Source organism: Canis lupus, chromosome 30, assembly GCF_011100685.1.
Source record: "Canis lupus familiaris isolate Mischka breed German Shepherd chromosome 30, alternate assembly UU_Cfam_GSD_1.0, whole genome shotgun sequence".
In the NCBI taxonomy this organism is placed as follows: domain Eukaryota; kingdom Metazoa; phylum Chordata; class Mammalia; order Carnivora; family Canidae; genus Canis; species Canis lupus.
Window position 1 is genome coordinate 14,477,507 of NC_049251.1, and position 24,286 is coordinate 14,501,792.

The following is a 24,286-nucleotide window of genomic DNA, read 5'->3' on the forward strand; positions in this document are numbered from 1 at the left end:
GAAAGAAAAGAAAGAAAAAAGGGAAAGAGGAAGAGAACCATTGCTCTTTTTATTATTTAAAGAAAAAAAATTTTTGTATATACTCCTGGTCTGTCAAGGTTCAGTGTGAAAAGCAGACCATTCCAGGTGTTTTATCAGTAGGTATTTACTTGAGGTAATTGGATGCTTACATGTTCACTGGAGAAAGGAGCAGCAGCAGGTTCCAGGCTGAGCCTTTGGGGAATGATTTCTGAAAAAAATGCTGGGCTGAGGCTGCTGTTGGAACCATGCTGGCTGGAGCCCAGAGTCACAGCCCCTTCCACAGCAGCTACTAGACACCTTGACACCAAGAGAGGACCCCTAAAATTGTTACCCACATGTCAGAGAGTTGAAGTAAGACAGCTGTGGCCACCACCACTGTTTCTTGCCACCCAGGAAGCTGAAAGTAAATTCCAGAAATCACTGAAGAAAAACTAGTCTTCCTAACCAATGGCAACAACCTGAAGCTAGTGCCATGGTTCTCACTTCTGTTTTCTAAGTCACACAAGGACATCTATGTTTTACGGTAAACCTAATGAAATATTAGCATTTGAATACTCAAAATATTCAAATCGTTTCATGGATGTTCCAAATATACGTATTATGTGTTTTCTTAAGTCAATGTCTATGCTTTTCTTTCAAAGCCCAACAAAGAATATCACCTACAGGGGACTCCAAATCCTGATGTGGCCACTATGGTATGTTGTGCCCATTCCTATGCTGCTCCTTTTACTTGGAATTCTCTGTCACCCAGCGTCCTGATCCACCCATCCCCTAATCAGCTGTCTTCAGATCAGCTTTTGTTTTTTACTCTCAGTTTTCCTTTCCTTTTTTTTTTTAGGATTCTATTTATTTATTCATGAGAGACACAGAGAAAGAAGCAGAGACACAGGCAGAGGGGGAAGCAGGCTCTTCACAGGGAGCCTGGTGTATGACTCGATCCCAGGACCCCGGGATCATGACCTGAGCCAAAGGCAGATGCTCAACCACTGAGCCACCCAGGTGCCCTCAGTTTTCCTTTTCTTTTGGTTTTCCCTCCAACTCCCTTAGAGTGTTCTTCATTTTTTTTTATTTTTTTTTTTACATTTGCAAGTTACTTCCTACTCCTAATACACACACACACACACACACACAGATATGAACAAGATTTTACCTTATTGATTGATCTCCACCTTTTACGTGTCACTATTCCATGAAAACGGGTCTATTTGCGTGGAGCAGGCAGTGATAGACTTTGCCTAAGGTGGTCATTGGAGTTGTCATCCAGAACATTTAGTCCCAGGATGTCTAGGGTGGAGATACCGCCAGTACTGTCTCTGCCTGCCCCCATCCAAGCCCCTCCAACAATTTGTGCAAAACTGCTTTCAGTGTGTTTCCACTCCCAGCAGCCAGAACCTGCATCTCTTTGACAGAGGGCTACCCTCTGGCTTCGGAAACCCACTTTGCCTTCAAGCACGGACGGTGGAAAGTAAGCAGTGCCTGGAAAAAATCCAAGTTCTCTTCATGAGCACCTTGAAGACTGACTGAGGACAGGAAGGAAATAAAATCATGCCCCAGCTCCCTAGGTCCCCAACTGGGCAACTCTAATGTATGATACCAGGGCAGTCCTCAAAGCCCTTGACGTAGCTCCTTCCATTTGACTTTGCTTGATATCTCATACCAGCTTCACCTCTTTCCTGTCCCAAGCCCATTTTCCTGCTTCTCTGGTTGTATTTTCTTAAAAACATTTCCTAATGAATCACTTTCACATGAATCCTCTGGGGCTGATCCTGGGGAACCTGACTTAAGACACATGGAGAAATTGAATCTGTTCTTCAGTTCCATCCCAAGCAGGGCATTTCTGAAGCATAAATACTTCTGCTCTTGCCTCTACTCTATCAGCATAGAGTCACGTAACAGTTACCATTTCTATTTGGAGGACCTTTTCATCATCCACTGAGACCATTATCAATCCTTGCAAAACAATAAAAGAGGCTAAGAAGATTCTCCATTTGCACATGATTTTCTTTAAAAAAAAAAAAAAAAGAACCTTGTTTTCTATCTAGATGATAAAGATGAAAAAAAAATCTTCAACTTCCCTAGAGATAAAGTAATACAAATAAAGTAAAAAAAGAATGCTAGTTCTTACTAATCCAATTAGCAAAGATTTTGAAAATTATCTTCTTCAGTCCTGATGAGGTGAGATATATTCAGACACCACTGGTAAGAGTGTAAATTGGTACCACCCTCTGGAAAAGCAATTTGTCAAAATATGTCAAGAGTCTTACAAATGTCCCAGCCCTTTGGCTCAGTTTACACACCTTTAGGAATCTATCCTAAGGAAAATAATTTGAAATCTTGCGTGAAGATTTATGCACAAAGATACTTATCATCCTGCATTGAAAATAAGTTAAGTGTTCTAGAGGGTGCAGTGGTTGAATAAATGAAGGAACAGTCATTTGATAGAAGAATTTTATGCAGCTGTTATAAATACGAGAAATGTTTAATAAATCAATAGGTTCTTTAAAACAGAATAATAAGCTGTATAAACCATCTACAAACAGTATTTCAACTATGCAAAAATTTATCCTTAGGAAAAAAGATAGGAAGAAAATACAGCAAAATCTAAAATGAAAATAGAACATATTTCTTCCTGCTTTTAGGGAAACACAGATTCTGGATGATTCTTTCTCCTTTTTTTAAGATTTATTTATTTTAGATAGAGAGTGTGGGAATGGGAGAATGGTGGGGAGGGAGAGGGATAAGGAGGGCAGACTCCTCACGGAGCATAGAGTCCAAACAGGGGCTTGATCTCATGACCCTTGAAATCATGACCTGAGCTGAAATCAAGAATCTGCCACTTAACCAACTGAGCCATCAGGGCCCCCTGTTTTCTTCCTTTCTTTACTCTCAATATTTTCTATAATAGGCATGAATTAGCTTTCTATTTAAAAATGTATGATTTAAATCATCACAAGTTGTTCACTTTCTGAATGTCTCCAGGACACACACTCTTGAACCTTGCTGGTTTCCTATTTTTTTCTTTATCTTCATAATACCACTTTTAAGGTTTACTTCAAGAGGAAGCTTTTGTAAACAGTTCATCGAAAAGCAGGTGATATTCTATATTAAGCTCTAAAGAAACATCTTAGATGCAACTCTGGGTACACAGCTCTCATTGTAGAAGAGGCTTTCTTTTGGTCTTCCTTCATTATACATTTATATGGAAAGAAAGTTTGTGGAATTGTAAAACTGTTCTTCCATTTTTAGTGCATATCCTATCACAAAAACTATAGAAGATATTATATAAGTCACACAGTCCACTGATAATGGCTTCTCAACCTTCTTATCTGCCAAGAATGAAATGATAGAGACAAGACAAGGAGCCAGGAAATACAACACTTGAGTTTTAAAAAATGGTAATAAAACAACAAATATGGAAAAAATAATGTATGCAAAATAAACCTGGAACCCTATTCCATTATGGGTTTATCAAATTTTCTTATGGAGTATGAGCGTTGTAAGGAAATCTATGTTTTTTCCTATTTAACACTTAGCAATCATAAGTTGTTTTTTTTTTTTATTGGTGTTCAATTTACTAACATACAGAATAACACCCAGTGCCCGTCACCCATTCACTCCCACCCCCCGCCCTCCTCCCCTTCTACCACCCCTAGTTCGTTTCCCAGAGTTAGCAGTCTTTATGTTCTGTCTCCCTTTCTGATATTTCCCACCCATTTCTTCTCCCTTCCCTTATTTTCCCTTTCACTATTATTTATATTCCCCAAATGAATGAGAACATATAATGTTTGTCCTTCTCCGACTGACTTACTTCACTCAGCATAATACCCTCCAGTTCCATCCACGTTGAAGCAAATGGTGGGTATTTGTCATTTCTAATAGCTGAGTAATATTCCGTTGTATACATAAACCACATCTTCTTTATCCATTCATCTTTCGTTGGACACCGAGGCTCCTTCCACAGTTTGGCTATAGTGGCCATTGCTGCTAGAAACATCGGGGTGCAGGTGTCCCGGCGTTTCATTGCATCTGTATCTTTGGGGTAAATCCCCAACAGTGCAATTGCTGGGTCGTAGGGCAGGTATATTTTTAACTGTTTGAGGAACCTCCACACAGTTTTCCAGAGTGGCTGCACCAGTTCACATTCCCACCAACAGTGTAAGAGGGTTCCCTTTTCTCCGCATCCTCTCCAACATTTGTTGTTTCCTGCCTTGTTAATTTTCCCCATTCTCACTGGTGTGAGGTAGTATCTCATTGTAGTTTTGATTTGTATTTCCCTGATGGCAAGTGATGCAGAGCATTTTCTCATATGCATGTTGGCCATGTCTATGTCTTCCTCTGTGAGATTTCTGTTCATGTCTTTTGCCCATTTCATGATTGGATTGTTTGTTTCTTTGGTGTTGAGTTTAATAAGTTCTTTATAGATCTTGGAAACTAGCCCTTTATCTGATATGTCATTTGCAAATCTCTTCTCCCATTCTGTAGGTTGTCTTTAGTTTTGTTGACTGTATCCTTTGCTGTGCAAAAGCTTCTTATCTTGATGAAGTCCCAATAGTTCATTTAGCAATCATAAGTTAACTTGTATCTGTATATAATGGAAAACAGACTTTTCTGGATTATAATTCCCATGCCCTACTAAACCACTTCTGAAAAGGATCAAATAGTATAAGGCAAACTTTAAAAAAAGGATTACAATAAAAATTGCCATCTTTTCCAATTCTGTATTTTATGGAAATGTACTCTGATTCCCTTGGTAGACAAATACAACTGACTTTAAAATCTTTAGACATGATAATAGATATAATGTGTCATGAACAATTGAATCCAGAGGACAAAGAGTGAGGAAATGGCAACCGGATACACTGGGATAGTGAGTCCCTAACGGGAGAGAGATGCTTTAAAAGCAAGCGGATCGAGGAAAAGGATGAGATAAACCCAGGAAAATGAGCTGCTGTGGGTGGCCAGGAAGCCAGCAGCTGGCGTTTAAGAGTGGCCAAGAAAGAGAAGAGGAGAGAAAGTACTGAAGAGGGCCTTGAGAGATTGAGGGGGCCCAGGGAGAGATGTGTGTTCAAAAGGTCCTGGGAAGTAATCCAAGGAACCAGGCACCAGTTTAACGAGGCCCCAGTGGTTGCTAAGAGCGCGGATTTGGCCGGGACTTGAGGGTTGGGCTTGGAACCCTATAGAAAAGAACAAATAATCCCAGTAAAGGCCAGTGCTAAGACTCAATTGTCTGACCCAGAGGGGAGAGAAGAGAGCGAGAAAGACAGGGAGGGAGAGAGAGAAGAGAGAAAGACAGAGACAGAGAGGCTCCTTGTGAGTCTAATCTCAGTGGGTCCCAGTGAGCAGGCTGGGTCCAAGTGCCTTTTCTCGAGGAGCCCTTGGTGGCCAATATTTCTTTGGCCCTCCTTCGGTTTGGGGGCATCTTTGAACAATAGGAGATGCACAATGAAAAGGAGAAGTGATTATAGAGTTTTCTGGAACTCTGAAGGCCAGCAACGCAGAGAGGGTGATGAGCTGCTTTCTTGTGCAACAGCCGAGGAAGGGGCCCAGAAGTCCTGTGAGCAGACGCAGGGCCCTGAGCAAGCCGGGTGTGTGATGATGCTCAGCGCGGCACCCAACGCCTTTCCCAGCCTACCCCCCACCCCCACCCAGGGGCCCCATCTATAAGGCAGAAGCCGAAACTTCAGTGGAAACACTGAAGCCAAGACTTGATTCTTCTGGGTACACTGAGAAAAGAAACGCTCCTATGCCTTAAGCAATTGCTGTTTGAGAGTGCCTTACCCACTCTCCCTTCAGAGCCCTCCACCCCAGTAGGAGGGCCCCCAAAGTTGGAGCTGTGAGCAGAGAGGTTCCCACCTTCCACTCTAACCTGGCTTCATTGCCAGCATATTTAAAGGAGAATTTACTGTTCTCTCTCCTGGACCAGGTCCCTCAGTAATCTCCCTCATCAATCCAAAGCAATTAAGAACATGTGCCCTAGGGACAGCGCTTGGGCAGAAATTCTTTGAAGCCTTTGCAACTAAGGCCGACTCTGTGGAGCTTGAGGCTGACAGCTCACTGCCGTGGCTGGCGTGCCACATGGAGGTGTGGAGCTGCAGGGAGTTGACAAGATCCTCCTACATAGAAGAATTCAGTTGAGATTTCTCTATTTTTTATTTAGCAGTCAGGTGGCTCATCATCCCCAGGCAAGCTCCCAGGCAGGGAGAGGCCCAGCGTCCCCCCCCTCCAAGAATCCTGTTTGTAGCTTCCTGGCATGATTATCTATTAGAGCTGCAAATGCCAGGGATACAAATCAGAGAAGACTGGCTGAGCATGGAGACTTTACATATGAATCAAGAAAGGAAGAGGGTCATACTGATCTCTCTCAGAATCTAGGCTTGGCTTCTTGTATGAATTTCAAGGCAAAAGTTCACTACCAGTGTTTTCCTAGTCTCCTTTCTGTCTCCCTACTGCGTGCCATCTGCTTCACCCAGGACTCTCAGGCTGGCTTGGCTGACAGGGATATCTTTGTGCATTGTCACTTCATTTGTCTTTCAGACATGTATTGAGCACCTAATATAATTCAAGCATTTTAGCCAATCGCTAGATATGTGGAGCTGAATAAGAAGCAAACCATGCCACTGGGAGCCCAGAGCCTTGTATAGAGATAAACATAGGGATAAGTAAATGTGCCTGGCTGTAAATCCTAGAATAAAGGTAATAGAGCATCTATGGAATCCCAAAGAAGGGGAAGCCAAGTTTGCATATACAAGAAATGGAGCCTACAGTTGGGTAGTAGGGAGTCCAGGTGGGTCTTCTCAGAAAAGATGATATTTCAGTCAGAGAAGAAACAGACCCAGGGAACAGCATGAGCAAAGGTCTGGGGTTAATAGGGTACAAGGCACTTTGGGACAGCAGAAGGCAGCCAGGGAGGTAAAAGCATCATGCGACTGAGGCTGGGCAGAAGGGCAGAGGGGCCAGGAGGAAGCCTAAGTGGAAGGTTTGAGTGTTTTGTAGGCCACATGAAGAAGTTTGGGCTTTCTGGATAGTGGTGCATCCCTGAATGCTTAAAGCAGAAGAATAGTAATTTTTAGAAAGAGCACTGTGATAATAGGATGGAAAATGAATAGTAGGAGGAGAAATCTGGATAGGTGGTTAATTCAATAGGCAGGAATGATGAGGATCTCAACTAGGGAGGTGGCAGTGATGAGAAGAGGGAGGAAGAGTTCTTCAGAAAGACATTTCAGAAAGTATTAACAGCAGGGGACAATCATGAAACGTGAGTGCTGAGAGGGATGGAAAGGCAAGGTAATGGAGGTTTCTGGCACTGGCAATGGCTAGAATGGTCCATACGGGGACTGGAACTGGAGTTTGGGGGAAATGTGCACAGGAAGGACGAGCTCAGATGGAGAGATGGAGAGCTGTCGAGCTGCAGGTGCCTACAAGACAGCCTGATGTGTTTAGGTCCAAATCTGAGGGCAGGGCCAAGGCTGTAGACATCAGTTAGAGAATCATTGAGTACATTGGTGACAGGTACATGAAGAGAATAGAGAAAATCAACCAGGGAAGGCCTTAAGTCTTACTTTAGGCAGTACCTTCTATTTCAAAATTACTTTTCTCTATCTCTCCTATGAGTTAAAACTTTCAGTCCTTCCATGTTATGATCTCAACACACTCTTAAGAAGAAAGTAGATGTCCATGTTATTTTTAACTAAAGGGTAAATGACTGATTGCTAGCTTGTTGAGAACTTGCTTTTGAGGTCAAATCTGAAATTCCATGGATAAGGGTGAATAAAAGTATAGAAATAAGGATAATACAATGTGCATACTACTTGAACTAATATCATAACCATATAATTTTATAATACCCTTAGGAGGCAGCTGGAACTGATACTATTAGTTGTATCGCGTAGATGAGTAATCTAAGATTCAATAATTCAATGACATTCTAAGTTATAGAATAATTTAACTGAGGTTAAATATGACAGAATTGGGATTTGAACTCTGTTTTCCCAAATCCTAGTCCCCTGGTTTTCTCCTTTACACTAGTCTGCTCTTCAAAAACAGTAAGTAGCAAGGCCAGTGTTCTTGAATGCTGTTGGGAATTAGGAGTCTTCCTTATTGTGGAGGAAGGGGGAAGTCAGTGGAAAGTTTGTGATAGCAAAATTACCCAAGAAGCCATATTTTGGTAGTATTTGTCCAGATTTACTTTCTCATAGAATTTCAAAGGTGGATACTTATTTGCCAAAAGACAGGCATTTCTTTTGCTGGACTGTGACACCAATGGGACTCCTCAGGTCACAAAACCCAAATACCCACTCTGTAGCTCTCTCTCCAAGATCTTCCCTGCCTTTCAATTCTCAAATGCACTGCAATGTATCTGTGCATATTTTCAACCAAAATCATTCAAATATCAATGCTAAAACAAGAACTAGTACTTTGAGAGTTATGTGTGTTGTAAATATTCCACGGTTTTCAATCCCAGGGTAAGGTGACTCATCTTAATAGTTTTTCATTCTAATGCACTATTATTTACCCAACTTGATTTGAAAAAGAGAAAGAGAAAGACCTTGACCTTTTGCAGTTTTTTTAAAAGTGTATTTTATAGTCTGCATAATAAGGCAGTGGTTGTTTCGGCTATATTTTGTCCTGTAATCGATGTTAGAGATAGCTTCACCAGAGATTTGCAATGGGATTTTTATTTGATTTACATTTTTACATTTACAATGCAATTTCCTCTGGCATGTTATTTTTCTTGTAAGATACACTAAAACATGATGTAAAATAAGTGGACTACATTGCTAAAGAACAGAAAAAAAATCATTAAAAATGAACTATAATCAGAATAATTAAAATTTTTTTAAAGACTACATCAATATACACATTTGATTATGTTTAGAAACTGGCAAAGTTAAAAAGATATAAAATACAAATAATTCTGAAATGGCTTTATAAACTGGCTCTTCTACATAATAGTAGAAAATGTACTTCAAAAATGTACATCAGTTTCACCATAACTTCATTGACATTTATACATTCAACAGATATTTATTAAACACTTAGTAAGTTACAATCACTGAGCTGAGTGCTCAGGATAAAAGCAGTCAATCACAAAGAAATAGTTTTATCCCTCATGAAACTTTTATAACCTACTAGAGTGGATGTGGGGATATGTATGTGAGTATTCAGGTATAAGTGTATATGCATGCTTATACTTACAAACATAAATACATATATACATGTTACATAACTACACATACGTTTTACCAATTTACTAATTTAGTGGGTACATATCATTTCTATAATTTTAGCTAACATTTTATTTCTAGTGAGCTTGAATATTCCTTCATGATTTTTGCCAGTTTTGTTTCTTCTTTAAAAATTGACTATTCATATGTGTTACTTACTTTTGGCTTAGTCCTTTTCTTATCTAATTTGAATGATATATTTATATAATCATGTCATATTTACTGAAAATGTTTCTCAGTTTCGCATATATATACCAAGCTGTTAACTAGATGAACATAGAGAAGTTAATATATAATCAGCCCTATCAATCTTTCCCTTTCTAATCTGTGTTCTTACTTCCAAACTTAGAATGTTCTTACCCAGCACCCCTACTTTGGCTTCTACCAATCTGAATCCAATAGAAAAGAAGCATGGAAAAGATATTATGTTTTAAGACCCTGCCTCTAAGTAAACTGATTTATATGTATATGCTAGTATGTATAATTTCATAGACAATAAAAATGGAATAATAGCATACCTAGTATCTTATAGCCTGGGATATTTTTTACCTTTCTTAAAATAATAGATACTTTCCCATGCCAATAACTACATGCTGTGGACTATATATAATGCCCTTCAATTAATGAATATATATATACATATTATATAATATATATGTTTCATATTAAAATTGAGGTTGAGATGGACACTTTTACAAGTTTTTTTTTTCTCAGATTCTTTTCTTTTTTAAAAATATTTAAATTCAATTGGCCAATATATAACACCTAGTGTTCATCTCATCATGTGAGATTCTTTTCTTAAAATATACTTTTAAAAGTATAAATACTATAAAAATCATTTTTTTTAGATTTTTTATCTGCGTTGCCAATATGCTCTCCAAAATAATTATTCACCTGGTAAGAGGTTAAGATTTAAAGACAGAGAAAACTGTGAGAATATGAGGTCATAGACTCTAAGATGGAGCAAGTTGGCCCGTGGTGGCCGAAGCTGAGTCAGGTGACAATCATGATATTCAAGAGGCTCAGGCAAAGCAGTTAATGGGCCAGCTAGATGTATATTCAATTTACCCAAGAGGATTCCATTATTTACTCATTTATGTAAATATAGAAGGGCTCACCATTTTATTTTAAAGAAATAATGCAGACAAAAGTTACTGTCTCCATGGAGCTTATAGTTTTATTCTAACAGGAGAAACAGACAATAACCAAATAAATAAGGTAAAAGATTTATGATGTCAGATAGAAGAAGAGCTTTGAACAAAATAAAGCATGGAAAAGAGATAGGGAAGGCTAAGTCGGGAGGCTTATAATTTAAAAAAATAAATGTCAGAGAACACCTCACTGAGAAGACGGAAAGGAACTGAAAGCCAAAGCTGGGTGGAAGGTGATTCAGAAAAAGTTCCTGATAATTTTAGACCTTGCCTACTAGGGAACTTATAATTTTATAGAAAGGAATTAAATGTAAGCTTTCTTTTAGGAAGTTGGAGCCCAAGGAGGAAAGAGAGAGGAAGAAGGAACTGAGCTGAACTCCTCTATTCACTAATCAGATCCATCCTCTTCCCTCCCTGGAGGATGAATGAGGTTTGCTCCCTAACCAGAGGTATTTCACCGTGTCTGCTTGTTGATGGAAATTACTCAGTGGAAAGGGGCAGATTAATGATCCAGGAAGAGAAGAGGAAGACCAGACTTCTTGAAAAGGTTACAGGAGATACGATCCAGTGCACAAGCATTTGGTAGGAACTAGGAAGTTTATCCCACTTACCGCGAGAGAAGCAGAAGATGCATTGGTGTCGGAAGATGCATTTTTCTCTTCTGATTGTTCTTATTTCCCAGTGAAATAAAGAGTGAGATCATCAGTTATGAGTGAGAAGGGTAGAACAAGACTGAAGAGACAGAAGGTGAGAAATAGTCTTCTCAAAGAGTGGGAAAGGAAATTGACTAGAGACAGGAGAAGATTGGCTGAACAGCGCAGATATGCCTCAGCTTTGTAAATTCAGGTTGTAAATTTCAGGTTGTAAATTTTGAGCGACTTTATGCATCATGGTTATAGATTTTTCGCCAGCCATATTCTCAGATGCAGGAAACGAGAACACAAAGTTTCACTTAACCAGCATGGTAGTTTTGCCACGTACCTCTTATAGAGAGAGGAAAAGCATGATTATGTTAGATGCAAGGGAGTGATGGAGCATGGAAGTCGGTTTAATTAAAGAGGAAAGAAGTAAGAAAAGAAATGCAATACAAAGGAAAGAGAGGCACGGGCAATAAACTGAATTTCTCAGTGGGCTCAAAGAAATGTGATGACAGCACCAGGGTTAAATATGTTGGAAAGCTTGGAGTGATTGTTAAAGAATTAAATGATTGAAATTAGGATTTGGAGATGTTAAAAGTGATGATGAGGTCTAGAGTTTAGCTATGAGAGTAAATAGCCAAGGTGGGTTGGTGGAAGATATCATTTCAAGTAAAGAGGATGGTTGTTGGATGGATCGTCTACCTAATTGTTGAAGTCACTAGGAATGATGACGGCACCAGTGACAGAGAGAGTGCAAGCGAGGTCCTAAAATCTTCAAGAGCCGTATGACTGGAAGAACATGGAACAAGATTGCAAGAAGGAATAGAAAAGGGTAGTTTTTTTATGCCTCATGGCATATGCTACAAAATATTTGGGGTTTTGAAAGAATGAAAAGAAAAGATCTGGGAAAACAATGAGAATAAGAAGAGCACCAGGCATTATCTCTTGGGGCCAGAGTATGGGCACTGTGAAGTAAAAGTAGGTTGAGAGGGCTTCCAGGAAAATAGTTGGAATCTATAGTCCTTGACTTTTTTTAAGATCATAAAATAAAAGGCAAAATCAGGTTTTTGATAATTAGAGTGAGTGTTTGGAGGAGAGACTGAGGATGTGGAAGATTATGACAGAGACAGAATATAAACAGTAGAAAGCAGAGTGGAAGGATGTAGATCCTAAATGGATCCCTAAATGATCCTATCCTTCCATTTGGGAGATGCAGATCCTTATATATAGAGGTATTTCTGTGTGTTCTTTGATGACCTAGGTTCTTGGACTTCTGGAAGACATTGAGGTAAAGGCAGCACGCTGGCATTAGTCCCAGTGGTTTCTTAGGGAAATGTGGGTCATCTATTCCACTTACAGCTTTTTTCTTGGTAATAATAGGAGAGAAGAGGTCAGTGTCTGATGATGAGAATGGTCTCATCATGGGCCCAAAATTTTAAATATGGAAACTTCCTTAACTCCAGCTGAGGGTAGTATTATAGTATGTTGAGCTACCCACTTTGTTCATTTATTTCCAGAATTTTCTTTGATATTGCATGCAAAGTAATATTGTATTGCAAATCTTCCAGATTCCATCTAATTTTTTTGATGTTGATTAATTCTTAACATTGATTTGGAGCTTAGTAGAAAAATATTAGAATCCTTCTCTTTCTTCCACCAAAAATTAATTCTCTCTCTCCTATGAATTTCTCAAAAACCTTTACTTGAATCTCTTTTGTAACATTTTATCATAATTATTTTTATGAATATTTCGTATTTCTGATTTATACAATGTTCTATTATACTACACTGCCCAACAATGCACCTTGCATATAGTGGTCTTAAATATATGTGGGATACATAAGTTAAAAAAGCAATGAACAAGGGCACCTTGATATCTTGGTTAAGTGTTTAACTCTTGATTTCAGCTCTGGTCATGAACTCAGGGTTCCGGGATTGAGCCCCATGTAGGTTCTGCACTCAGTAGGCAGTCTGCTTCAGACCCTCAACATCTCCCTCTGTCCTTTTCCCTTCTCATGCATGTGTATTCTCTCTCTCTCTAATAAACACATAAATTTTTTTAAAAAGGCAATGAATGATCTGGGAATCAGAAAGTCTGCATTGGAGAATCATTCTGCCTTTCACTATGTATGTAACCTTAAGCAAGCTATTCAATTTCTCAAATTTGCATCTGTAGGGTGGGAATAATAATGGTCCTATCTACCTACAGGCTCCCTAAGATGCAAGAAGTGTGAGAACTAGAGGCAGTATTTTAAAATGCTTTGAGAACGGATTCTAAACAAGCTATTTCAAAACTGACATTTAAAAATATATTATCATTCATTACAAGACAATTTGATAATTTGCAGGAAGCACTCCATTATATGTCTATTTTTTTTTTGGCTCAGACAATAATTAGGCTCTCTCATTCTACTATTAGCATAGAAGTACTGCTGGAGGAAGCAGCCATAAGCAGACTGTAGCTTTCAACTCCAAATTCAACAAAAATTTTCTATTGCTTTATACCATACCTGAAATCCCAACACTTACTAATTTATTCCCTGGAGTTAAACACTGTCTTTATTCTTTGAATTCTGCTTCAAATAAAACAGAGAAATAACACAGTACATATGACTTGGATTTGAATCCGAGTTTTGCAATTTAGTGGCTCTATGACTTTCACAGAGTTTCCCAATTCGTAAAATAGATATAATGATAATATCTTCCTCCTAAAGTCATCATAGGGACAAAATAAGATATGTATAAGATCTGTATGTAAACATCTCAGTATGGTACCTGGCCAATGCCAGTTTGTCAATAAACTTTCAGTATTCTTTAAATATATCATAAAATCTCTAATAACACAGTGATGGTGATAGATGAAGTAAAAAACAAAGATGTAATATAGAGAATCAACAAATCCAAAGATTTTTCTTGGAAAAAGATTAATAAAATAACAAACCTATGGGGAAATTGATCAAGAAAAAAATAGAGGAAGAACACACAATAAACGCTAGAAATTAAAGAGGGATATAACTGCAGACACAGCATAGATAAAAATTTAATAAGAGAATATTGTTAATACTTAATGCCAATAGATTTGAAAACTTAGACAAAATAGATACATTTCTAGAAAAAAAATTATAAATTACCAAGCTTAAGAAGAAACAGAAAGTTAGAATACTCCTTTAACTATTAAAGAAATTAAATCAGTAATTTCAAATCTTCCCATAACAGGTCCAGATAATTTTATAAATGACTTAAACCAAATTTTGGGGGAATAGATAATACCTGTCCTATTTAACCTAGACAACAGAGGAAAAGATAATACCCCCCTCCCAATTTGCAGGATAACTGTAACTTTGACATCAGAACCAACAAGAAGAAGATGAGAAAATAAAATTGCAGAATAATCTCACTAATAAACATAGATTCAAGAATCTTACCTGAACCAAAAAGTAGGAAACCAAGTCTGTCAAAACAGAAAAATTACATATAAAATATATGCTTATCCACAATAAAGGATTGGAACATTATAAGTCTATTGATATAATTTAACAAATTACTATATCTAAAGAAGAAAAATCATAAGCTCATCTTAATAGATGCACATAAAGTAGTTGATAAAATTTGACAACCTTAGCTAAACAGGAATTGAATAAATATTCCTTAACTTGATATAGTGTGTCTAATAGAAATATATTGCAAGCATTGTGGTAATGGTAAAAAACTGAAAGTGCTTCATGTAAATTCAGGAATAAAGTGAAGGTACCTACTATTACTACTTTTACTCAAGAATGTACTAGAGACCTAGCTGAAAGAGCAGGCAAGAGACAAGGAGATGTAATTACATGGAAAGAAAATGTATTAGCCTGCTAAGGCTGCTATAACAAAATGTCATGAACTGGGTGGCTTAAACAACAGAACAAGGTGCTGGCTAATTCAGTTTCTGGTGAGGTCTCACTTCCTGGCTTGTCAGTAGATACCTTCCTGCTATGCTCTCATATGGCAGAGAAAGAGAGAGCAAGTACTCTGATCTCTAAGGGTACTAATCCCATTATGAGGACCTGGCACTCAAGACCTCATCTAAACCCAATTAACTCCTACAGATCCCATCTGCAAAAAAATGTCACACTGGGTATTAAGGCTTCAACATATGAACTGGGAGCAGAGAGTAACAATTCAGTCCATAATAAGAAAATACAAAAATATCCCCAAATGATATCCATTTTGGTGGGTCTACAAACACTGTTAATAGCTGTGATTAGCAAAATGGATGAAATGGCATTAATATACAGAAATCACTCACATTTTATTTTACCAGACACAAACCAACAATAAATATTTTGAAATATAGAACTTCCAATAATAATTTTAAAAAATGGAATACCTAAGAATAAATCTTAGAAAGTATGGGCAAGAATTCATAAACCAAATTGGAAAACTTTTAAAAATAAGATTAAGGAAGATCTCAATAAATGAGAGAAGGACAAATGGATCAGCTACCCAGAACAGAGAGCTCTGGATCTGAAAGAATTTATATATATGACAAAGTGGCACCATAAATCAATGGGGAAAGAATATATTACTTAGTGGATACAACTGGAAAAAATTAAGGTGGATCCCTGTATAATAGTTACAAACGTGAACTATAGATGGATTAAAAATCTAACTGAAAATCACACTATAAAATTCTTAAAAGGAAACACAGGAAAATAACTTTGTGACTTGTGTATTGGCTTTCTATCATTGCCATACCTATTACCACAAACTTGGTGGCTTAAACAATTCAAATTTACTGTCAGAAGTTTTAAAAATTAAGGTGCCAGCAGGACCGAGTCCTTTGGAAGGCTCTAGAAAAGAATCATATTTCTTTCCATTTCCATCTTCCAGAGGCCACATGAATTCCTTGGCTTGTAGCCCCTTCTTTTATCCCCAAAGCCGACAGCATAACATCTTCAAATTTCTCCCTCTCCTTGACCTTTGCTTCTGTCGTTACCTCTTCTCCTGTAACTCTCACTCTCCTACTTCCTTCTTTCTTTATAAGGACCCTTGTGATTACACTGAGCCCACCCACATAATCAAGCATCTTCCCATCTCAAGATTTTTCACTTAATCACATCTGCAAAGTCTCTTTTTCCACGTAAGGTAATATATTCATACATGCCAAGAATTAAGGTATAGATATCTTTGGGGACCATTAATCTGTCTACTACACTTAGGAACAGGAAGAGACTTCCTGGAAACATTTCAAAAACTCAAACCATAAGGAAAAATAGGATTCATTTGATTGTATTAAAATAAAGAACTTCTGGAAGCAATTGAAGAAGACGGGGCACCTGGATGGGTCAGTGCTTGAGCATCTGCCTTTGGCTCAGGGTGTGATCCTGGGGTCCTGGAATGGAGCCCTTCATCAGGCTCCCTGTAGGGAGCCTACTTCTCCCTTTGTCTATGTCTCTGCCTCTCTCTGTGTCTCTCATAAGTAAATAAATAAAATCTTTAAAAGAAAAGAAATTGAAGAAGACACCAAGAAATAGAAACATATTCCCTGCTCATGGATTGGAAGAATTAATATTGTTAAAATGTCCACACCACCCACAGTGAGAACTACAGATTCAATGCAGTCCCTATCAAAATTCCAATGGCATTTTTCATAAAAATAGAATAAACACTCCTAAATTTGTATGGAACCACAAAAGACCCCAAATAGTCATGTCTGAGTTATGTATACTCTGTGACAAAGCATTTCTGCCTCTGAGTGAATAGCTCCCCCAAAGAAACTCACCTACAAACACCTGCATGAAGTTGTTCATGGAACTATCATTTGTGTGTATGTAAGAAAGGCAGAATGAGTCGAAATTAACCTGGGTACCCATAACTTGGTGAGTAAATAGGCAAAATAAGGTAGCTTCATGCATTGGAGTTCTATGCTGCAGTTTGCGAGAACTGTCTAGATATGCTTATAAGCAGTTTAATGTATCTGAGAAACAGGACCTAGAAGAAAAAAGTAATAAATGGCATTCTATGATAACATTTACAGAAACTAGAATACATGCAAAAGCATATGCTATAAAAATATACATACCAAAAAATCCACAACAAACAAATTGGAACGTTTGCCTATGATGGGGAAAATGCGTAAGTGAGGTGGGAGGGAGAGAAAGGGAAGGAGAGGGGAAGGGAGGGACAGGGGAATGAGGAAGCATGTTCAAGGATTCAAACACTCAATATTGTAGTGCATACACTCTCTCCCAATTGAGTTATAGATTTGATAAAATTCTAATAGAAATTCCTACAGGGTTTCTAGTGAAACATGACAAGTTGATTCTAAAATTTATGTTGAAGAACAAAAGGTTAAGAATAGTCACTATGCTCTTAGGGAAGAATAATAAGGCAAGGAGATGACAAAAATCAAGACTTACTGCAAAGCTTTAATAGTAAGAACATGATCCTGGCACATATAACAAACAGACCCATGGAATATAATAGAGAACCCAGAGTGAGATATAATATAGAGGCCCACATATACGGAAACCTGATCTATGACAGAGGTGGGAGGGAGGGTATATAGACTATTTACCCAGTAAATAGTAATGTGTGAGGCTCTTGGTTACCCAAGTTTCAAAAAATAGATTCCTTTCTATGTGACATATAAAAACCAATTACAAATGTATTAAAGGCCTAAGTGTGAAAACAAAACCTGAAGAAATTTAGGAGACAAAATAGAGTATCTTTATGATCTTGATGTGAGGCATGATTCCTCAAACAAGATGAAAAATGTAACTATAACCAAAAAATGGTAATTTTTACCGCATTAAAGCTAAAAACATCTGTTTATCAAAGGGCTTTATAAAGAAAGCAAAAAACAATTATCATATGTAAAATCAACGAAATGTTAGTACTCAGAGTATAGGGTTTTTTTAGAGTATTCCATATCAAATAGAACAAAAAATCCCAGAGGATAAATAGCTAAAAGACATAATTTCAAAAAAGGGAGTATGAATGGCCAATAAACATATGGAAAAGTATTTGGGCTCATTAGTATTCAGAGAAGCACAAATTAAAATCCTAACAATGTACTACTTCATATACATCAGATTGGCACGTATTCTAAAGTCTGGCAGCACCAAATGTTGATGAGGATGTAGGACAGCCTGATCTTTCATATATTGCGGGTGGGAATGTACTTTTGTACAACCCCTTTGGAAAGCAATATGGTGTTAAGCAGTAAAATTATAGTGGGCCTACCCATGACACTGCCCCTTCACATATATTGGGTGCACTAGAGAAACTCACATGCGTGTGCACCAGGAGTTAGGTGAGAGAATGTTTACAGAAGCACTGCTCGCGTTAGCAAAGACAGAGCACAATGTTCAGAAACAGTAGAATGGGTAATATATTGGGACGCAGTCGTAACATAAAATGCTCTACATGTTCAAGCACATTCACAACATATGCTATACAGAGTGGCATGAATGAATCTCAAAATGTTGGGTGGAAAAAGCAAGGTGCAGAAAGCCACATTATTTATGTAAATTCTTAAAACATAAAAGCAGCAATGCTTCACGGATACTTGTATAGGTAACAAAGTACAACGAAATGAAAAAGCATTATAAACAGAAAGAATGGATAAGAATTCAACTGGGACATGTCAAGAGTATAGAGACACTTCTATTCTTTTGTTAAAAGTACAGAGAATTTCTATTTTTTTATATTTTATAATATATATATTTAATATTTTATACTAGCTGCATGCTAATACATAGGTATTGATTTTTTGGGCTATATATTATGTACATATATAGACACATAGAATGTATATATAAACATGTTATTTTCATTCACATATTTATATTCATTATATCCAATATTGAGGATTTATGTACTATTTCGTAGTAAAACCACAAAGAAAGAAGGAAAAAGGTGAAGGCTCCAGCTATCATAGAAAAGGTTTCCAATATAAGCTATGACAGTTGAAGCTTAGGCTCTATTCCTCTCCCAAGCCTAGAAGTCACCTTACCCTGTGGCTTTACACTAAAATAATTCCAAAAAATCCTGTGGCTGGGAATATACTCACTTACGAGTCCACAAAGACACACACACACACACACACACACACACACACACGCAGCTGCAATTGTCACAGCTGCCTCTCGCCATCTCTAGCTCCGCTGCTGAGACTAGCAAGTTAGTAGGTCTCCATTATGGATGCAAGAAAAAGCCAGCCAAAATGCTAGACCATCTAGATTTCCTTCTAGAACTGAGGGAAAAGGGCTTGAGCACTGTGAGGGGAAACTTGGCAGAGCCTGAGGGGTTTTCGGGCAGGAGAGAGCTGTTTGAAGAGCCCTGGGGAATGCTGCCCTGTGGGGAAGGCATGTGCATGGTTGACCTTCTGACCAGTATCAGGCGTATCAAATGCACTCACCATTCTGAGATTCCTTTTTCCCTTTGACGTTGCTAAAAATGGAATCAACTGCAAACAGTATGTGACTGTGTATGGTAATTTGGGTAAAGCTTGTCAAGTGTAACATTTTGCTGGAAATATGGTATGGTCTGGGATCAAAATATTATTTTTAAGATGAAATGGAGTAGCATTTGGAGTGGCAAGCCGGTGTAACCTCAGAAGACTACTCGACCCTCTTAAAACATTGCTTTCTCCCAAGATACTTCTCCAGACCCTGGCAGTAGCTAGGCAGGCCTTTCCAGTAGCTTGCCATGCTGGAGGTAAAAGCACATCACTCACTCAGGGTTGAGAGTCCCAGGGGACTCCTTCTTAGGGACACATCAGTTCTAAGGCAGAGTCCAGTGAAATTCAGGAGAACTGAGTAGATTTTTAGAGTGATTACAGCTTCTGAAGTCAACATGTTCTCTCTATAATTTTTTTTTCTTGTGAATTGAGACCACATGGCATAACAAGCTACAATTAGACCTTTTACAAAAACATAATTTTTGACATGATTTGTCTGCTTTTGGATCACAGTTTAAGTCTACCTATGCTAACAAATACACTTAACTTTAGATGTTTTAAATTATAGGAACCAGAAAACCTAGGAGCACTCGCGATCAGATGTAATAAATTTGTATTAACTCTAAGAACTGAGAAGCTCTTAAAGAGAGAAGAGCTCCTTGGGTTTTCTCCTAATCATTCAGGTATATCACCAGATATAATAAAATCATACCACATTGTGTTTTATTTTGTCACAATGAATGCTGACCTTGAGGGACATGCCATGCCATGGTGTGCCTAAGTAATGGAATTAGCTTGAGGAGAGTCTATATTTAATGCCACCTGGTAAATGGTTAGCATGGTTTGGATCTCAAGTTGTCTTGATGGCCCAGTCTGTTTGGGCTGTTATAACCAAATACCATAGAATGGGTAGCTTATAAACCACATAAATCTATTTCTCACAGTTCTAGAGGCTAGAAGTTTAAGATCAGGGATGATGCCTGGGTGGCTCAGTGGTTGAACGCCTGCCTTTGGCCCAGGGAGTGATCCTGGAGTTCCGGGATCAAATCCCACATGGGGCTCCCTGCATGGAGCCTGCTTCTCTCTCTGCCTATGTCTCTGCCTCTCTCTCTCTCTCTCTCTCTCTCTCTCTCTCTCCCCCCTGTGCCTATCATAAATAAATAAATAAAATCTTAAAAAAAAAAAGTCCAAGATCAGGGTGCCAGCATGGTTGAGTGAAAGCCCTCTCCTGGGTGGCAGCCTTCTCATTTGCTGTATCCTTACATGGTAGACGAGAGGCAAGCTAGCTTTCTGGAGGCTCTTTCCTGAGAACACTGCCCGAGGACTCCACTCTGACCAAATCACCTTCCCAAATGCGCCTCCTTCTAACACCATCACCTTGGGCATTAGGGTTTCAACGTGAACTCTAGAGGGACTACAAACATTCAGACCATAGCCCTTAGGTCACTCCCCACCACCTCTACTTTGTTCCCCTGGATGTATAATGCAAATTTGGGAATATGTGAAAAGGAAGGAAAAAGAGAAATGCTAGAAGGAAAAAATGCCTACATTCATATGTTATAAACATACATATATGTATATATGTATTACTGATGTTATATATAACATATATATATGTATTACTGATGTATGACTGAAAAAAGAGAAGAAAGAGAAAGAAGAAAAGGAAGGAAGACTGAAAGAAAGAGAAGACTAAGACAAAGCGAGGAAAGGAGAATATGAAGAAGGAAAAAGAGCAGCTAAAAGAAACAGGACAGGAAGAAATGGAGGTGAAACACCCACTTACCACCTCCAACTGAGCAGGTTCCCCCAAAGCTCCCGGAGGCTCCCAGTGACACCGCCTCCTCCCCTTGGTAGAAGCATCAAATCAAAGGTTTCCCTGCAAAGTATTTTTACTGCCCCCCCCCAAGAGAAAGCGCCCTATTATATTAACAAATAAGTCCAGCTTGGGGCCTGCCCAGACTAGTCTAATTAACATCTAGCTGCCAGCAAGTGAGGCTAAGGTGCTCTGTATCCTGAGCCCATATGCTCCTGCTTGACCATCTGACCTGCTGGGCTGTGCCCAGACTGACACAAAATAGACGGCTCACAATCGAGGTTTGCCAAAACAGAATTTAATCTGGAAGGTATGGGTTAGTTTGTTTATTTAATCTAAACACATGCACAGGTACACACACACATACACACACACACACACACACACACACAAAGTGCTTGAAATGAAGGCTTTTCGAGTAATTAAACAGAGGCGTGTTGTGTATCACTGTGCCTTCCCTGGCACAAGAACATAACCAGTGTTTTCAGACCGATGGTGATGTCCCCTCAACGATTTCTGTAACAGGAACATCCCTCCACATAATCCCTGGCTAGTTGACTTTGGCGCCCCATCTTTTCTTGTGTCAGCAGCCTTGAAAGACAATGTCACTCTTCCTTATGGTTCTGAGAACACTCAGATAGGAAGTTTGTTATTTATTTGTTTTTAAAAAAAAGAAGAGCTCATTTCAAAAGCACACAGTGAAAAGGAGCGGGACTGTACCAGCTAAATCCTACTTTTGTATTTGATGAGCTTTATTGAGGATTTGCATACTCAAAAAGGAAAATTGAGAGACATTCAACTCTGCTTCATGTTATTAGTTCATATCCTATCATTGCTCAGTTTGAACTTCTGGAATATTCCTCTTAATTTTTAAAGTTTTGCCATTCCCATACAGGCATGACCTCAGCAATGTCACCGAAAAGAAATGGTGGGAGATATATGGTGTCCTTTACAAATGACATTGGAAAAGAGAAAAAAATTCTTAGTTCTGTAGCTAAAAACCTAAAATTTGCTTTATATCAAATTACTTATTATTAAATTATTAGAACATTATTAGGGTGTTATTGAAAGGTGATAATACTGGGTTATATGCAGAGTGTGACTTTATGTCTCACATACTTACATGGTGCCAGTCACTGTATTACACAGTTTTATACAATATCTCTTTTGGTCTTCATCACAAGCCCCAGAGGCAAAGATCATTATTCCCATTTTACAGATGAATAACCTGAAGCTTAAAAAGTGAAGTGACTTGCCAAGGTCATTTGGCTAATCAGTGGAAGAGCAGAGATTCAAATCTAGGCTGATGGACTCCAAAACAAGGACCTCTCCTCTTCTCTGCCATGTCCTGGTTGAGACTGCCTGGATTCAAATCCTGACTCAGCTGAGCTGCATACATGTGTTACTGATGTATGATCATGAGCTGGTCACTAAACCTCTTTGCTATAAAATGCAAATAATAATAATAGGAGCACACAGTTGTGAGAATTACATGAAATGATACGAGTGCTTAGAACAGTGCACCTAACCCTGTGTATGATAAGCTCTCATAATGCGGCTGTTATTAAAAATGTTTATAATTAATCGATATGGTTACCCTTCATTGTATGGTGTTGGTTCCTTTATCCTGGTTCTTAACAGATATATTGTACATATGCCATTTATTAAAAGCTAACTCAAACCTGTTTTGGAAGCAAATTGGGTTTAAGTAATAAATGCATGAATTAATTTCAAATTTTGTTCCACCAAAGGGCCTGTTGCAAAAATCTTTCCCTGTCCCTTTCCCATGGACCTGAGCAGGAACTGTCCATCTACATGAGGATACCATCTGGTGGCACTGAAACCGTGACCTCACTGCATCCCATCACCAGGAGGACAGGCAACAGATGATTAGTGAAAATCAAATTTTAGTTGGAAACTATTCGGGAATGGTTCTATTTTCACATATGGACACAGCCTGACTGAAACTAGGGAGATCTTCTCTTTTTGGTTTCTTTTCAAGGTCTTAAGAGGAGCTCTGAAAAACATCTCAGGCCATCTGGCCTATTTTTTTCATGACTGTGACTCCTAAAAGTAAATGTGGTCCGAGAAGATATTTATTTGTAATAAAAGAAACTAAGGAAATTCTCATAACTTCATGGGGTTGGTCTAAACCTCAATCACTTATTCATTCATTGTTTTTCCTTTATTCTCCCAATCATGATTCTGAAGCATCTATTATGTACAAAGAAGTGTGATGGTGTGGGAAATTCAAAGATGAGCATCTTGTTAGTGACCATTTATTGAATCTCTGTCTATTTAGCACACTATGAGGAACAGAAAATCCTACTCAAACTAGCTAGCGTATGGGAACATGTAAATGAAACATCCAGGGGGAGATCCCAGCCTTAAGCAGGGGTTTGACCTGGGGCCTCAAGTGATGTCATCAGGATCCTTCTCTCTGCGTCTCCGCTCTGCTTCCCTCCGTGATGGCTCTGGACTCTACAGGCCTCCAGTTCACACCCTCCTAGCTTTAAGACCAGGGCAGGGAGGGCACACCTCTGTACCAATTATTTCAGTAGTGTCAGGATCCACTCTGCTTTGAGGTGTTTGGCTTGACTAGGATCTTACACCCATCTCTTACTGGTGGGACCTGGAGCATTTGTCCTCCCTTAGAGTCTGGAGTAAGATTCACCTGAAGGGCATGGATTGAGATGGAGAAGGATGGCACCCAGCAGAAAAACAAGATATTGTAACTGGAAAAAGGGAAACGCAAGAAAAAAATACATGTCCATTATGATTAGGTGGCAGAGAAAGATCTCCAAATCCATTCTCCTTTAATTTTTAGTTGGGCACAAGGCCACATTAATAAAGAAACAAGCTCCAACTTCCCTTGAAGCTGGGTTGGGGATAAGGCTAAGTTATGGAGTATTAGCCAAAGGGTAGGTGAAAGTTTCCAGGCATCTTCCTTAAAAAACAGTGGTTACTTGTCCTTTGCACCTTTCATCCTC